The 18,909-nt window shown below is 33.7% G+C and overlaps 1 pseudogene across 1 annotated transcript; it reads right to left on the bottom strand.

Annotated features, from left to right (window-relative positions):
* Positions 1–227: 227 nt before the first annotated feature.
* Positions 228–660, bottom strand: LOC112621386 (annotated as a pseudogene). Its single transcript, XR_003118719.1, has one exon. The product of XR_003118719.1 is annotated as an ATP synthase subunit g, mitochondrial pseudogene (transcript).
* Between the last annotated feature and the right edge of the window lie 18,249 nt (positions 661–18,909).

Below are 18,909 nucleotides of genomic sequence, written 5' to 3'. Positions count from 1 at the left end.
GCCTAATGGAGCATCTATCCTTAAACGTGAGAAAAAGTCTGAAATGTTCCAGTGCCTTAGTGTAGTGATAGCGCTCTGAATATAGTATATGCTCAATAAATGCCTCTCTAATAAGTGAATACAACTGTGGTTGCACCAGTGAAACAATTTTCAGAATAATCCAATCTCATGAAAATCAGGACAGAATCCCTTCTATTTATTTATTTATTTATTTATTTATTTATTTATTTTTGACAAATCTTATTTTATTCAGATAGTAGTCTGATCACACATGGTCCAACAACACTCAAATAATAAATCAAATATAACCAGATGTTAAAGATTGGTCTTCAAACATCATAGCCAATGATGCCATGCTTGCCTATGATCTCTCCAACATAAAACCACATCAACACCTCAGTGGCCACCACACCATTCAGCACAGCTTCCTTAACTGTGAGCTGTTTGAAGCTACCAGTCTGAGCACTATTGACTATTTTTTTCAGGCTCTGAATAACTCTAGGGATCTCAGCAGGGGTGGGAGGAACCAGCTCAACCTTGGCGTAGTACCAAAATGTGGCCAATCGAGGCTTCGAGTAAGTCACAGCAGCGTTCACCAGAGCCGAGGTCTTCTCCACAAGGTTACGGACAAATTGGGCCATGGTTCTGGGATGCAAAGTCAATCCCTTCTATTTATTTGTATATCATTGCTCACCTTTTTCTTATGACCGTTCTATATGCATAAACACTTGTCAGTAATTTGCTATTATGCCTACTGTGTGTCCAGTATGACTAGAAGTGTGATTTCCCAAACAGGGTCCTGTGAAACATTATTATTCTGAAAGATATTGGAAGGTATTCTGAGGGAAAAAATCAAAGAGTCAAATAAATGTGAGAAAGATGCTATGTGAAACAATGGAAATTAGATTTCTTGTGTATAATAGATGTGAGGGCATTTAAAAGACTAATGTACATAGTGCATACTTAAGAAGGGCACACAGCTGACATCATCTCACGGAAGTATTTAATCAACATTTTTCAGGAAATACTTAATAATGTAATATGACCGAATTTCACAGATGTGCTCAATCTGGCTTCAGCCAGATTGAATAAACCAATTTTGACTATCTCTTCCTATATTCCATTTTCAGTGACATCGTTTTCTTAGCTTGAAATCAGTTGTGGCAGGAGTATTTGCACCATGGAAATCAGCAAACGCTATAAATCAGGGCTTCCCCCCTCTTTTTTGAGACTGGTTGTTGAACATTGACCAGCACACCATTGCCTAATTTTGTCTCTGAATCCATTTTTGTAGGTAAGCTGTGCACTAAGAGGTCAATAAGTTCAGAGGTTTTCTATTCATCAAACTGTCTAAAGTACAAAACTATTTAAAGCAAATTGTGAACATTAGACATAAAAGAAAGGGATGGCAATAAAAAATATTGGACGCTCTTAATTTTTCTTTAAAGATTTAGCGGTTATATCAAGATTTCATATAGTTTATGTTTCTGATTTCTTTAAATTACCTGGATAAACATCTATGTTTATTCATTTATCCCTTTTCTATCAAAATATTTACATGCTCTGGTATGTAATTGTCTAATCATATTTAAGTGAGTTCTCAACATGAAAGCTCTGAAAATTGCCAGACATCCTTTAAAAGTGTCTCTAGCTCAGACCCACTTCGTGACCTTTGAGTTTGTATAATGCTGAGATGAAGCATCTTTAAGCAATATATACATTTTATTGCATATCATGTAATTTAAGGCATTTTATCAGACATGTTTACCTGCCTGACATCTTGGGTGAGATTTTTAGGAGAACAACAAAAATGGAAAATATATGAGCAGACAATTTGAAAAACACATTTTTAAGTGATAAATCAATTAATTCCCAACTAATCTTTTACCTACTAAATTTCTGTGAATAAGTTAATAGGTAAAATCTGTAAATATAGGTGGAGTATACGTATAGATATTGGCGAAATAAAAGACTTAAAATCATGAATGGATTCTTCGTTGGCCTTGTTGCTTGAAACCATGAGTTTTGTGGTGACATGTTTGGAAGGGTCTCTGGAATCTACTTTCGGACAGTACATGAGATTTCTATTATGGTTCTAATTGACCTTCCCAAACCCATGAACCCAAAGCACTAGGCACTTCAGTTTACAGGCCCTCAAATTAATTAATCCGAATGTCTATTTTGAGCCAAGTTTTGTGTTATTTATTAGAAATTAAAGCATGACTAATACATGGTTTGTGTCGTTGTGGAGCCTACAGTCAAATGTGAGAAGAAAGCAGCTGAAATGTGTTATCACGAGAGAAAATTTTCTGAATATAACTGTGTCACTTTAAGTCAAATATATATATTCATATATATAATTTATTATATATACATATTTTATATATATATATATATATATTTAACTCCCGGAATTCTTCTGGTTTAATCCTAGAATCTCATGTACTTTTTGGATTCTACTCTCATCACATAATAGGTGTTGGTACATCACAGAGAGCTCCATATTCACAAAACATTAATGAGTAGTGCAGCCAAGATGGCAACGATATGATCCTTAATACAGTCTTGAGTGAAGAGTCAGTACAGGTTACGTTCCAGAATCTTGCTGTTCATCCTGTTTATAAACATAAGGAAGTATTTCACATAAAGTCGAGATTCTCAGAGGATACTTCACTATTAAAGATAAATACAAGCAATTCTAAACCCAATAGAAATTCTCACAGACATTCAGCTTAGATAATATTGTATGCCTGCATGTTTATGTATGAAATATGTGTTTGAATACTCATTGGATAAGATGTTTTTTGTATTTGGAAAAAAATCATTTGGACATACTAACGCTATACTTCTGAAAACTCTAAAGCCAATATAAAGTTGTAAAAGGCTTTACTTTTCATTTATATCAACCACACTGGAAATTCATACACAATTTTATCACTGGAAAATTTTCTTCTCTGTGCCATAAAACCTGGAACTCTTCTTTCTTTCAAACAACACCTCCCAAATTTGAAAACATATTACTGCAAAATATTTATATATGAAAGGTTTTTAAATGAATTATTGAATATCAGATAAAATAAAAATACTTTTGCTATTTCATAAATTTATAAGTACTATTCTCTTTCAACTTTAGATAAAATAATTTTATATATTTTAAAGAACATATCTCTGCTCTTGATAACAAATAGTGTTTTCTTTTTCAAAGAATTTCTGCCTAGAAAATGTAATTCATCTTTCTGGGCCTAGTTCAACTGTCCTCTCTTTTGTACGTATCTTCTCATTGGACTGTCTTTCCGCCTTATATATACTCACCTGCTCTTCACTTCTGTTCCACTTATATTTTTACTAAGGTAGGAACAAATAATGATAATAAATAGGTGGCAAAGGGCAAATTTTAAAATATATACAGAGATCCTTACATTGGGATGCTGTAGTAATTGAGTCTAAAACTCAGCTCTGAACTTTGAACCACTTTTTTAAAAATGCTGTGTTTGAACCTTAAAAAATGCAAAATAAAAACAATCTCCCTCTGTTCTGAAAGGGGAAATGACCTTCTTCCTCCTGTCCATTCTTTTATCTGAGCAATGAGGGGTGAATGTGTTTGTAAAAAGCCACGTTTAGGCTCTATATTGCCCTGCTTTCCAAAAATTATTTGTTTTTACTAACATAAGATCACCCAAAGCAATTTCCTTTAATTAGCGTGTCATAACCTTCCTATTTTTGTTGAGTATCAAATCCATTTGACTTAGTGTCTCTGTGTATATGCAGACCCCCTAATGTTAACATGTGTTAAAATAAGCAACCCTCAATACTTTGTTTTTACAGATGGATGCCAACTATTGTGCTTGCTACATTACTTTGTTTCCTCTTTTGTATTCTTTTCTTTCTCAAATGATTGAATCCATCTTCATTTACTTCCACCAGGCTGTTCAGTTTTGCTTCCGTTAAAAAGAGGCTCAATCCTTTAAATTTCTTTTTTTCTTTGAGGGCCACATCCATGGACCTAAAATATGTTTCTTTTTAATTCATATTTATTATCATATATTTTATAAAAATCATATTATCAGTTAATAATATATATTGAGTATTATTTATAGGATATTATTTATTGCTTTATTTTAGTTAATTTAATATAGAAATAGTTATATTAATACTCAGTATTAAGAATATTTCTATGTGATAGTTCTTCTATTACTTTATATGTATATATACACATATCAATATGTATGGTGTGATGGTTCTTCTATTGCTATATATATTGCTCTACATATATATACATGATCAAATATACATAGTTTGCTATATATATTGTCAAATATATTTGGTCAAATATATATAGTTTGACTGTGTATAGTTATATTTATTCATATATCCTATATATATGAATGTATAAATATAGAATATATTTATTCATATATATCCTCTATATAAGAATATATATAATTATATATAAGCCAAATATATATAAAAGTAACATATATATTTTACTATATATTTGAATATATAAACGTATTTGAATATATATGTATTTGAATATATAAATTTATCTATGCAAAATAACAAATAAAACATATAGTCAAATGTGCATGTATGTAAGAATAACATTTCTATGTGATGGTTATTCTATTGCTGTCTATCTATCTATCTAGTCAAATGTATCTGATCATGATATATATGTTTGAAGGCAGATAGGTTCTCTAGTTTTATATCAGTTAAGCAGTTAACTTTAGTAACTCTTTGAGAGTAACTCTTCAAGTGAAACTTCGAAAGAGTCACAGCTCATAGGAGTATAAGGGTTTCTCCTTGAATTTTGCAGTGCTCCTCCCTATTCTTTGAGATAAAGGATTGGAGAGGGTGATTATTTCTGCCTCTTCTCCTCCTCCTTTAAATGAATTATTATCTTTTTACTCCATCATTCCAGGACTCAGGGTGTACTTTTTGAGAACACACCTAAAAGTTGTTTTGTTTTACCAGCTCTTTTTTAAAAACCACAAATCATCCAGAAAGCTGTTGCTCCTCTTTCATCCTGTAATGAACCTGGGGAGTAACCTGGGGATATTGTTAATATTCAATTAAGATTCAGGCATCTGGGGTGGAGTCTGAGAATCTGCATTTCCAATAAGACCCCAGGAGGTGATGATGAGGCTGGTCTATTGGTTGCAGTGAGAATGTGAGAGTTAGAAGACTTTGCTTCAGGTGTTTGCTTTGCCCCAATTCTGATCTTAACCTAGAGGCTTAACCTCCCTGATCCTGTTCCTTATCTACAAAGTGGCTGGAATCATGTTTCTTCTGCCTACCCATAGAATTGTTCTGTGCTTCAAATTACATTAAGGAGGAAAGCGCTTCATAACAAGAGAATAGAAGAGAAGGTGTTCAGCAGGATATCTACCCTTATTTCTTGAAGAGTATATTTTATACCAATAACCTAATTTCTTTTAGAGTTTGCCAAGTTAGCTTAAACTGATGACCCTGTTTTAAGATTATCTTCAGTAGTGCTTTATCCTCTTCTACTCTCCTCTTTTTGTTCATTTATTCATTCATCACACGCTTATTGTGTAGCTACTGTGCACAATACATTGTGCCAGCTGCTGTTGATGCAGTTGACTCTTTCCATTTACTTCTACTTTTTCTCATTCTCTCAAATCTTTGATTTATTGATTTCCCTCTGTGCTCCATGTCTCCTGTATCTTTTACTTCTGCCTTCAGTGGAATGTTGGAATCACTAATTTGAAGGTTGCATTCATCTCTTTGAATCAATTGTATTTAATTCCACAAATATTTACTGATTCCCCATTATATGGCAGAGTCTCTGGAAAAAGAATACAGAACTGAAGAACAGTATTTTTTTTAAGAAAAAAAAAGTTTATATCCTATTTGGGAAATATGATTTTTAATAATTTTTCAATGAACTGCAGTACCAGGCAGGAGATTGTTGGTGTCATAAGAAACACTTTAAAGGAGGAAATCACAGCTGTTTTGAAGGGTTTGAGAAAGACTCCTTAAAAGATGGCTAAATTGTGACAGAAATAGACGAGAGGAAGAAGAGGATAGATATTACAGGTGAAACAAATTAAACCTTCCCCTCTCTTTGCTTTCGTTCATGGTTAGTGACTTGGGAAATGGTCTGGTATAGGCAAAAAGGTCTTAAAACCATATGAAGGAAAGCTGGAAGCTCTCACTGGAGTCACACTGTGATAGCCTTGGATGCTAGCTATGGGAGTCTGTACTTAATTTGGGGGGCATTAAGAAGTCTTTGAAAGTTAATGTTACTGTTGACCTTCCTGCCATGCATTCAAAGTCAACCTTTAATTCAACTCTGTGGAATTTAAATGTAAGTCAACTGTCGGGGTCTGGGTTCGTACAGAGCAGATTGGCAACCTCCAGGTAGTCTTTTGCCAATTTTCATCAAGGCAGCATATCATAATGGACACAGTATAATGGACTGCATGAGGACGCCTGGCTGCTGGTCCTGGTTCAGTAACTTGCTAGCCTTTTGACCTTAGAGAAGGCATTCATCTCTCTGAGTCTTCGGTTCTTTCTTTTAATGATGGGAATAATAAACTCTGCCTATTTTCAAAGTTTATGATGAGAGATAAATATGAAATAAAAATAAATTTTGAAAATGTAAACTTTGAAACAGCTCATACGAGTATAAGGGTTTCTCCTTGAATTTTGCAGTGCTCCTTCCTATTCTTTAGGAAAAAAGATTGGAGAAGGTGATTCTTTCTATCTCTTCTCCTCCTCCTTTAAATGAATTATTCTTTTTACTGCATCATTTCAGGACTCAGAGCGTACTTTTTGAGAACACACCTAAAAGTTGTTTTGTTTTACCAGCTCTTCTTCAAAACCCCCAAATCATCCAGAAAGCTGTTGCTCCTCTTTCATCCTGTAATGAATTTTTATTCATATGCAGGTTCTATTAATTACATTGTCATTCTGACCTTAGCTTCAATATCACCACTTGAGATATCCCCCACCACTGGGCACAGCTGCTTTGTATCCCTCATGGAATCTCTCACCATCTTTTTATTTTCTTTATAGAATTGCCTTCTTCACTTATTTGCTTGTATATTGCATGTGTCTTTGGCCAATAAGATTTTATTAGTTCATTATGTGGCAGACACTGTCACAGGAACTGGGAAAATGTAAGTGGGTGTGCCCTTAAAGAGACAGACACATAAATATTGATGCTAATAATGATCTATTTACATATGTGTATAAATGTCAGTCAGTAAAAAGTGCTATAAAGAAAAATAAAGCAAGCTGAAGAATTAGAGACTGAAGGTTATTATGCCTTTTGTTTTGTTTTGTTTTGTTTTGTTTTTGTCAGAGGTTCAGGGCATGGTTCCCTGATTAGATGCTATTTACTCAAAGACCAAGAGAAAGTAAGAGAGGGTACCAAGCCTGTACCTAGAGAGAAAGTGGTTTGAGCAGAGGGAATTGTGAGTGCAAAAGCTTTAAGGTGGAGGCACGCTTGGTATGTTGAAAGACAAGGTAGGAGGCCAGTGTGGCTAGAGTGCAGTGAGCCAGGGGACAGTAGCAGGCAGTGAGACCAGAGGGTTATAGGACAGGGCCTGGGCACCATCAAATAAGCTTTGGAGTTCCTGACAGGATCTGAGATCTTACTCTGTGTGACACAGGGAGCCTCTTGGGAAGCGTTGGACAGAAGAATGGTATCATCCCACTCAAGTGACTTCGACTGCCATGTGGTGATGAGGATATTAGGTGGCTAGGGTCAAAGAAGGGAGAACCAGCATTATGTTGGAATGGGCTTCTACCAACTCAGCAGAAGCCATTGTGTGCATCTCTTCCTGAACCATGCCCTCATGTCACTTGAAGTTAGCCATGGTGAAAGTGATTCCATGTGGAGATCTGAAATACTATAGAGGATTACTTCTTCCTCCCTTGTCCCTTCCCCGTCTTGTCTTTCCTGCATTTCTTCCTTTCTTCTTCTTCCTCCTCCTCCCATTCCTTCTTTTCTTTTGGTTTTACAACATTATACATACTTATTTATTATTTATAAACAAAGTTGTTGATAAACATTTACCAGCACATGTCTGAAGAGACCCTTAGAAGTTTATTACAACAGTTTATATAAAAGATGGTGGTGGCTTAGACTAGTATGGTAACAAAGGAGGTGATAGGAAGTGGTGAGATTCTCCAAGGAATCTCAAACACTGACAGGTGTTACTGAATGACAAAGAAAATGGCTGAGAAAACATTTCTCAACAAAATAGTAGAGGAAATAATAAGTCAAGCCTGGCTCCCAGGTTCTCACCTTAGTATCTAAAAGAATAGTTATCGTGGACTAAGATGGAAATGGCTTCGATAAATGAGCAGTTTGGGAAATGAGTAATAAAAATCTGATTTCAGACATATAAAGATTGACATATTAAAGTGTAACCAAGTGGAGATACTGAGGTAGAAAGTTGGATATATGAGCTTAGTACTCAGGAAAGGAGTCTGGATTGGAGATATCAATTCGGAAATATCCACAAAGAGAATAATATGATTCTGTTCTCCCTAATTTAAATGGGGGCTGATTGCATATTAGAACAGAGAGGCAATGCCACCGCATTTCCACTGCATCTTTTGGAGACTGCTGAGTCAGGTGTTTTTTGATGCTTTTTATAATTTTAATATAATTACAGCAACCAAATGAAAGTTGCCATGCATTGATTGAACCCTTACTTTTTCTTCAATTCAGTTTCATATTTATGCTTCTTGCCTCCTGGAACCAATCAGCTACAGCATCACTTCTCAAAATGTGGTCTCAGTATTGCCTACAGCAGATTAAATGGGTGCATTGTAAAATGTAGATTTCTGCATTCAAGTGTCAGACCTATTAAATCTTAATATTAGTCCAGGGACCTGAAAATATCCATTTTAACAAATACTCATTGTCTTTACTATGCAAATAACAATTTGACCTCTCCTGTTGTAATGTTTAAATATAAAGTTTAATATCTTTTCTATCCTTTTGTAAGGATTGCCATGGCAAAAAAAATTTATTGATTGTTTATATCATTTATATATTTAAACCTGCCTACACATATTCTAGGTTGTTCAGGTTAAAATAGATTTAATTTCAGTCATATAGATTTCAATCTTAGTTAAATAGCAAAACCAAATTTAATCATCCTTTTTTTTTGTTTGTTTAAAGAAAAGTGGAATTTTCGGGCGTACTGTAACTTAAGATACACTGTTCAAAACAGGAAACCTGAGTTTTCATCTGTAGGTATTGAATTGCTATGGTAATTTAAATAGCAAATATTTCTGATTTTCTCATGTTTTGGGTGACAGAATCGAGTTCCTTTTCCCAGCTCTCGTGATGGGATCAGAAAAGTAATCGTGACCAAGTGTGCCTGGGGCCAGAGTATTTAATTTCCAGCGTTCCTTCATCTTACTTGCATCTTTCTCCACATTTGAGGTGGAAGTTGCCGTTATCTTGCCTACCTAAGATGCTACGGTCAGCAAAGCTTCCCTGCTAACCTGTAATGAACGTTTAATGTGAGGGAGAAATACTTCTTTGTGATTTTAAACTGGTTGGTACTCCAGCATCATCTAAAGCATCCTGACTGATCGTGACTTTCTCTAGCAAAAATGAACTACTCTAACCTGAGTTATCTCCTATTTAACATGCTGAGAGTGGGAATTGATCTAAGGTAATTCATTGCCTCAACAAATTAGGGATTTTTTGGTCAATATTTTGACCTTTGACAAATGAGAGATAGGTAGGAGGTAAATGTCTCTTCTCTTACAAATTTGCTACTAATTAGGTTGTTTCAAAAACAAAAACACCAAGAAACAAATGTTACTGATCAATTTCTGCAAAGGTACAAACTTTTATTAACAATCAGGTACAAAATCAAATAGCTTGTTCTAAATAATCTGGAGGGAGTCTCTGTTCCTTGTCTTTTTAGGCATGCCATCCAGCGCTTTGTAGAAAAAGTTCACCGCAGAGCAAATGCAACTGTATTCTGGTAGCAGGAGCAATGAGCCTTCTAGTAGTAGCAGGTGAAGGACCCTCCTTCTGTGTCCAGGAGTGGGTACCAATTCAAATAGATTTTAGATGGAAGGTACCACTTCAAAGATGTGAAACTTGCAACCTCTTCCTGGGATTATTTTACTTTGTTCCCACAATGGGGAGATTACCCAGTGTTTCTTGCCAATCACATATCTTGATCATCATTTGTCTCATCAGTGAAAAGTTGTTTGTAACGTGTCTTGTAAATTACCAAGCTCCCATGTGTAGTTTCACAGTGCAGTACTGGGAGACTTGACGCATTTGCCACAGGTGCCCCTAGAGGATAAACTACTGATTAGGAAATGGCAAATCTTAACCAATGTAGAGAGTGGATCTCTGATTAGATTTCTTTAAATTTTGGCTAACTTGTAGTGTGTACATTAAAGAAAAAAAACAAGGTACTGTGAAATCTCTCTACAGGAGCATTTAAAAGTAAAGTATAGGCACTAACAGAATTAATTATGGATTTTTGTTTATTTTCCCCTATGTTCTACTAGGACTACAAAAACCATAAAACTGACCAGAATCTTACATTATTGTATTCAACAAATGTCAATGTATTGCTTGATGAAGTAATGTGGTGCTTGATTTTTAAAAATTTACTCTAGACTTTGTTATCAATATTTGACTAGTTTACTTCAATATTAAACAGATCAATAACCATTTGTTATTTAAACAAATGTTTAACCACAAACATCACATATATGTATATGTATGTGTGTGTCTGTGTATGTATTTATAATTGAACTGCTTATATATCATGTAGTGTTTTAAACAAAAAAATAGATAATAGCATCTTAAAATTAAATCCTAAGACATGGGGTTATAAGTTTCAATTTTGCTTTTCTTTCTGCATATTCATGGTCTGTAGAGGAGGCTAGACTTCCCTAATGTTTTAGTTTCCAAATATTTTGCCAAGTATGAATGAACTAGGTCAACGAAGGAAAACATTCTTTCTGCAGCCTACATTAATATTCTACTGTTTGAAAAACTGGACTAACCCATCAATCATTTTGTTAATATTTGTAGCTTCTCACAGAGTTGAAATATAACTTGTAAAACCTCAGAAGTAAACACAGGTTTTTCAAATCTTTACCTAATTTTAAATTCTTTTAGTTACTGTTGTGAATAAAGAATTTCTGGATGGCTAATATCAGCTAATAAGATTAGTAAGGAATGAATTGTAAATAGAGCATATAAAATTACTTATTTTCAAACACTTCTTAAAAACTTGAAATAGTCTCTCTAGTATTATAATTTTATACATTTGACTTTTTATGATATATTTAATGGCAACGATTAAAATAAAACTGTTTTTTAAAAGTTGCATTTTACTAATAGCCCCATGACTGAAAAAAAGTTCATAAATTTATAGATATTAAACAAATTGAATGGTGATTTTTTTCTTTTCACTTTTGTCTCTAAAATATTTTCAGTATTTTGTAAACAGCAATAAAAATAGCAACAGTAAAAATTGACTTCATGGAAACTTAGCTGTGACTGGACCTCTTTTAATATTTTTATTAATTTTGCCTCCTGTGAATTTTGATGTTTGGAAGTTATATATTTCCAAACTTAGAAAACAGACCTACAATAAATTAGATTGATTATTCCTAGTGAAGCACTTTACTAATATGACTAATATGATTAATATTTTTGTGTAGTAGTTATTAGGGAGCCTAAGAGGAAGAATATAGGGAGGATGGTTTCAACTGACAGGTTTTAAAGTAAAATGTTTAAGCATTTTAGACATTCCATTTTAATAAGTATGTTTTAATTTTAATTTTTTAAAGAATAAACATGAAATGAATGATTTGGATGTAGGTTCGTTTATGGAAATTTTTGATGATGACTATATATTGATTACTTTTCATTTCAGGTTATTGATTATTAAAATGGCACTGTAAAGAGACAGCTCCAAAATAACAATGTCTTAATTATTTGAAAGACATAGTGTTTTAATATCGCTCTATAACATACCATACCATATTTGGTGATTTTTTTTTCTCCATTCCAGTTTTGTATGCGACTATAGGGCATAGAATGTGAGTAGCACCCCTAGAACTCAAAGTATATTTTTATGTGAAGCTGAAATGTTTTTAACTTGACTCTGCCAGTTAATAATTTTTGGATTTGGCAAGCTTCAGTAGAGTCCTATCTTTGAGAAAAGCCAACAAAAGTATTTCTCTTCTAATTCGATGTCCTTTTTTCTCTTAAAGAGATTTTTGTGTGCAAATGCTTATAAATTTATTATTATAGTAACACTAATATATTTTATTTCTTTCTACTGTGCTAAAAATAATTAACGTTTATGATACATTTAAACTTTTGTCAGTCAGAAGATCTAGTTATTAAACTAAATGAAATAGGTATAACAATACCTTCTTTACTGGAGTTAGATTATCTCTGCAACTAATACACACTTACATCAGATGTTATATAGTACTATTGCTACCTCAAAACCATGCATCCTAATATGTTTATTATTTATAATAAAAATTTTATATCAGTCATACATTTTCTTCTGAAATGCATACATATCATATGCAATGGACTGGTGGAAATACTGTACTATTTCTCATTACTTATTAGAATAATTTAAAATATTGGTTTTGGCTAAACGACTAATCAGTATTTTAGTGGAACAAATTTACAACCTTTCTTGACAGTAAAATATACTTGTTGTGTATAACATTTCTTATCCAAAGACAGTTGACACAATAGTAAACTTAATAATCACCTCCAGAAATAAAACATGGAAAAATAACATTAAATTAAAAACAACTGGCAACTTTAGATATACATATATGCATGTGTATATGTTAATATGTGTATGTTACACACACAGAGTTGATACAGGCATATAATAATATACCATTATGTATTATATATATATTATACAGACATATAATATATATTTAAATAAATTATATATGTAAGTAAATTATATAAATACATATAAATATGTAAACATAATTATATAGATATATAATTATAAAGGCAGTCGATTCTAAAACTCAAAGCAGACACATATAAAGAGAAAGTTACTAATCATTTCCTCCTCTCATCCTGAGGCAGCCAATATCAGAGTGTGGTGTGTTTCTCTACCTCACTCATAAGCTTCTCCAAGCTCAGAAATCATAGATGCACATTTGTACATCTCTTTTGCTAGAAAGAGGGATGTGATTTTGTTTATGTGGTTTGTTTTTATAGAGAAACTGTCAAACATATTGCTCTTCATTTTGTTTTGTATAGATACCCCTTCAAATTAATATACAGAATATTCCATATTAAGGCACACTATTTTTAATTTAAGGAAATAAAAATCTGGATATTCATTGTCTTTTTTCTATCATAGCCATAGTAAAAAGTACCAATATTATCATGGACTGCAAATCTCAGGGATATTTTAACTCCAGATCTGATAACCACATGAAAATGACTCTATGTCTATGGGAAAGCAGGAAACCAAGATTTACAAAGTGAGTTGCAATTCGGTAGACAATGTTCTTTTACTAATCTATTTGTTATCTAGTTCTATCTCTCTCCAAAAATACCTGATCCCCATGGTAGAATACATGCTTCACTCTGATATCGTGGTTGTACTTTTCAGACACCATATTTGGTGAAAAAAATCACATTATAAAACCATATGTCAGTAGAAAGGAATGAGTTAGGGAATAGATTTGCTAAGCTCCTACCAATGATATAAAGGCAGACGCAGGATTTTCTTTAGATTGACTAGGTATGACGAAGAGAGCAAAAGTAAGTTAAGCCATGGATTAATCCAAGTGAATACAATTCAAGGAAAATAAACAGGATATAATCATATTTAAGAATAAATAATATTCCTTAATGAAAACATTATAGCAATTTTGTTTAGAATGGCATAGGTCATCAGAAAGCTATATGTATGTATTATTATATATATTGTATACACTCAATCTATTACATATTTAACATGTATTACACACATATTAATATTATGTCTATTATATACTCACATTTCACATAGTATACTGATATAGTATACCTACCATACTGTTAGGTGCATCTGATTTCTTCCCTCTTAAATTTTGCATGCACAGACTATATTTCCTGTACAAAATTTAAATCCTAACAATAATGTAGCAAAGGTAGATCATGCTTTTGAGAAGCTTTTTAAATTAACAAGTGTTTAAATGTCTTTGTATATATGTCTGTTATGTGTATGGTTGTGTGTGTGTGTGTGTGGTTAGCATTGAGCCTAAGTTCCAAGCAAACAGTGTGGATCAGGCAGATTTAGTTCAGCTGAAACTTAAGGAGAAAATTGGCAAGAATGATTCAATTCAATCTATCAACATTGACTAAATGCTTACTATACACCAGGTAGTCTTCTAAAGGTTCAGGTTATAGTAGTGAACACAAAAAGTCCCAAGCAAACACAGCTCTTATATTCTATAGGTGGTGCTGGGGGCACATGGAGAGGAGAGGGAAGACATTAAGCCAAAAACCAAACAAATAGAAAACATCATACTGTTTTTTACAGTGTCAAATAGTGTGAAGAAAAATAAAGTTGGTTGGGTGGCTATGGGGAGTGTTTCATCTATTTTTGGTTGCAGATGATTTTTTGGAGTTGGTAGCATCTGAGAAGAGACCTGCAAGAAGTGAAGAAGTATGCTACCATGCATACCCTGGGAGAGGGCACCCTGAGGCAGGGGGAAGAGCCAGTCGGGTTTTCAAGGAGAGCAGAGTGAGGCATATTTGAGCTATACCAGAGACAATAAGATGGTGAAGTAAGGCCATGAAAGACCTTGTTGGCCATATCAACAATATTGGCTTGCTTTTCCTAAGTCAATTGGGCCCTTGGAGGCTTTTGATCAATGAAGTCTCTGTTTATATCATATATAAGTGAATCTGTATATTTTAAGAGTTCAATCTGTGGCAGGGCGCAATGGCTCATGCCTGTTATCCTAGCACTTTGCAAGGCGGAGGAGGGCGGATCATGAGGTCAAGAGATTGAGATCATCCTGGCCAACATGGCAAAACCCCATCTCTCCTGAAAATACAAAAATTAGCCAGGCTTGGTGGCCCACACCTGTTATCTCAGTTACTTGGGAGACTGAGGCAGGAAAATCACTTGAACCTGGGAGGTGGAGGTTGCAGTGAGCCGAGATCACGCCACTGCACTCCAGCCTGGTGACAGAACGAGACTGTGTCTAAAAAAAATCAATCAATAAATAAAAGAGTTCTCTCTGCTACATGAAAACTAGCCTGCGAGAAGCTGGGAAATTGGTTCAGCGCTTATGGCAGTACTTTGGAAGAGTGAACTTGTAGACACTAGGCGCTTCAAAACAGAATATTAATAACATAATATTTGATCTGTAATTTATCTGATTCTCACAACAGAATAGAATAGTATGTGTAGAGCCTTTAAAGCAATACTAGCATACAGTAAGTTCCATAGAAATTCTAACTGTTAACTTTGTCCTCTTTGTCATCATAATCACCATCATCATTATCCAAATGCTTAATAGACGTTCTTGGGAAAAAGGTAGTCTTCTCAAATGATGTTACAAATATGGTGGGCGCCTGTAGTCCCAGCTACTGGGGAGGCTGAGGTAGGAGAATGGCGTGAACCTGAGAGGTGGAGCTTGCAATGAGCCGAGATCGTGCCACTGCACTCCAGCCTGGGTGACAGAGCAAGACTCTGTCTCAAAACACAAAAAAGAATTTTATGTGTAACACCCAATGCTTTTTTCATTCTTAAGTTATTGCATGAGTTATAATTAAACCTAATTTTAAAAAAAACAACTAAACTAAATTGGCGTTATTTCTATTTACATCTTAAAAATTAAATCTTAATCAAACTTTCCTCTTCATTTATATGAAAATTTTGTCTCCAAATGTGTACATTTATTTTCAGCTGACTTTTCCCAGTCCATTACTCATAGATAGAAATGTCTTCTGTGTACTATTGTTTTTATATGATTTTTTCAGTGCTTAGCCCTAGTTGATATACACATATATACACAACCATGTACAATATTCACTGTACTCTTTGAAATTCATGGCTTAGCACATGAAAAGTAGCATATTAGACTTTAAAATAATACAAATATATTTAGTTGTGATTGAAAAAATAAACTTTTTGCAAAAAATATCACTGGCTGCACATACATACATTCATATAAAATAATGCATATCAATAAAAACTCATATAGGCAATTATACAATAATTGTTTGTTTGGAAGTAAATAGTATCAGAAAATTAGAAAATAGTTCTTGTGTAAGTTATTCTTCTACTAATTGGTTCTTAGTTTCCTGAGGACTGCTTTCTTAAAAACAAATTTACATGGTATGCAAATCAGTTTTGTGTAGTGTTTTTGTTTTGTGGTTATTATTGTTTTGTTTCTTTTATGTGTGTGTTTTAAAAAGTCTGGCAGAGTGATAAATGGTGCTAGTTTTAACGAGCTTCAAACACTGATTTGTATTTTTAAACATACACCTTTGATACAATAACAAAACAAACAAAAACAGAGCGTTACGTCAAATGGAGAAACTAGTACAGATAAAATGTTCTAGTTTTCTGATCTATGCCTGGCAAATACATGTATGTACTTAGGGAAATTTGGTGTGTTTTCGTATGTGATACACAAAATGGATAATTTTAGTGTATTCCCCATTTTGAACATTATATTAGAGTGAGAAAAACACAAAATATATTTAAATTCGCAAAAAGTATTAGTAAAGTTCTGAAATTAAAATAATTCCATGAGTATTTTTTTTTAAGAAAATATTTTCAATTTAGTGATAAATGAATTTGTATATGTAAGGCCAAATCCAAAATAGTCTAAAGCTAAGATTCAGGCCCGTCTCAGCTAAATGACATAAAATCTAATGATAAAAGTTGACAATTCATTTTGGATTTTAGATGTAAAACATATGTTGCTGATGTTAGTTTGACATGTGTCAGACACCTTCAAAATGTATGTATGAATATTTATATTCTTCATACATATATGTTTATGGGATAATATTGAAATTAAATAACGTTTTTATAAAATTAATGTGACAATATCCAAACAGAATTGAGATCTCAGACACAAAACATCAGTGTTTAGGCCTATTTGCCATTGACCTCTTACTAAAGTGCTTCAGAAAAATGTCCTCACAGAAAGCTGGTTGGCCTTTCACCATGCTCCAAAGTGGGTGAGCATAGCTCAGCTGATGTCTACAAACTGTGAGATTGTATGAGCAGATATTGTGTTTTTCCTTCTAACAGTATAAGTTGCCATTGTTTAATCTTTTGATGTGGCTCTGGAAGAGAATATGGTCATTGGTACTCATTCTGGGGGAGAAAAAGAGCAGGTGGGGGTGGAGGGAGGAGGATGCAGACTGAAGGACATAGCATAGTGGCAAAAGACAGTGTTCCCTCTCCAGAGGTGAAGACCTGAGTCCCCGCTGGGAGACGTATCAGTTTCTGCCTGGAACATCGCATCTTTGGCACCTATCTTGTACTCAGTGTAAGTCCAGCATTAAGATATATGTATTTTTCCTACTGCATAGCATCTAAACGGAAACCAATCACGTCATTATGGATAACAAAGAAGCCAAATTAAAAAATAAAAATAAAAATCCTGCCTTTATTAGACTAATTGAGAGGCCCCAGGTTTTTAGCATGCGTGGTTGCTTTAAAACCTAACTCTCCAACAAGATGTGGCTCCATTCTGCTAGGAAGCAGTCTAGGGCAGCCCTGTGCAAAATGGGGTCCGTGGGCCAGGCCCTTCCGAGAACGGTTTGATACCCGTTAGAAAACACGGAAGTACAAAAATAGAGAGTAAGCATTTAGAACATTTCATAGAAAATCAACCCAACATTTGTGTCTGTTGATTCAAATAATAAAATATGAATGTTTTCATGTCAGTTTTTACATTTAATTTCTCCAATTATCCACTTTTACTGTAAATTGCAAAGTGTTAGTTCATGATTTAGGAAAAAAATAGTCTGGTTTAGACCACAGTTAGTTTGAGAAGCACTGGGGTAGCACTTTTAGAGTTTCAACATAGATCAATATAAGACAAGTGTGATCAATGGCAAATGTATTTTCAATCCCTTGAAATATCAAGGCAACAATGAGGTTGCATAATTATATCCCTAAAGGAATTTGCATATTTATTAATAAGCTTTGTCATCCTCTCTCTTAAGTATTTATGTGAAAACATTCTGAATGCAAAAAGTCATATTTAATAGACTAAATAGAATGTCTATAGAACTGCATTTATATGTGCTAAAATCCTATTATCATTTTACTATAAACTTCTCTCCTTGCTGTTATTGCTTAACTTCTATAGGGCATTTGTATGTGGTCCTCTTAAAACATTTACTGGAAAGAAACTTAATAAAAATAAATTTATCAATCCGAGATGTGATTTCTCATGAGAATCTTGAATATCTGCATTTAGAAATTAATATATGGTCATTTATAGAAAAAAGGAAAGATCTCCTTAAAAATGGAATAAGAAAATGATTTATATAGTTATGCTAACAAAATATCTTATTTTAGCAACCACCTGTCTATCACTCTTACCAGTGAAAATTATTCATAAAATAGCTGCTCCTTATAGCTAGGGGTAAGAGATGCAAACAAGACTACTTTTAATCTTGAAAAGCATGCAAAACAAAATTTAAACATAGATATCAAAAGAGAAAAACTGTTCTCCAATTTGTCACCAAGTCATTGCTCCCTATATTAAAACCAGCAATTACGAAATCCTCACTCAAAGTCATTGTTTGCAGTGCCCTGTAGCAAGCTGGAAGTGTCTTTACATGTATTATTAAATTGCCGTTACTGCCATCTAGTGGGAAGATATACTCCATGTCACTATGTCAGGGATTGTACA

The sequence above is a fragment of the Theropithecus gelada genome, chromosome 3 (assembly GCF_003255815.1).
Source record: "Theropithecus gelada isolate Dixy chromosome 3, Tgel_1.0, whole genome shotgun sequence".
Taxonomy (NCBI): Eukaryota; Metazoa; Chordata; class Mammalia; order Primates; family Cercopithecidae; genus Theropithecus; species Theropithecus gelada.
The sequence above is the reverse complement of the archived record's forward strand: the minus strand, read 5'-3'. Positions and strand labels throughout refer to the sequence as shown.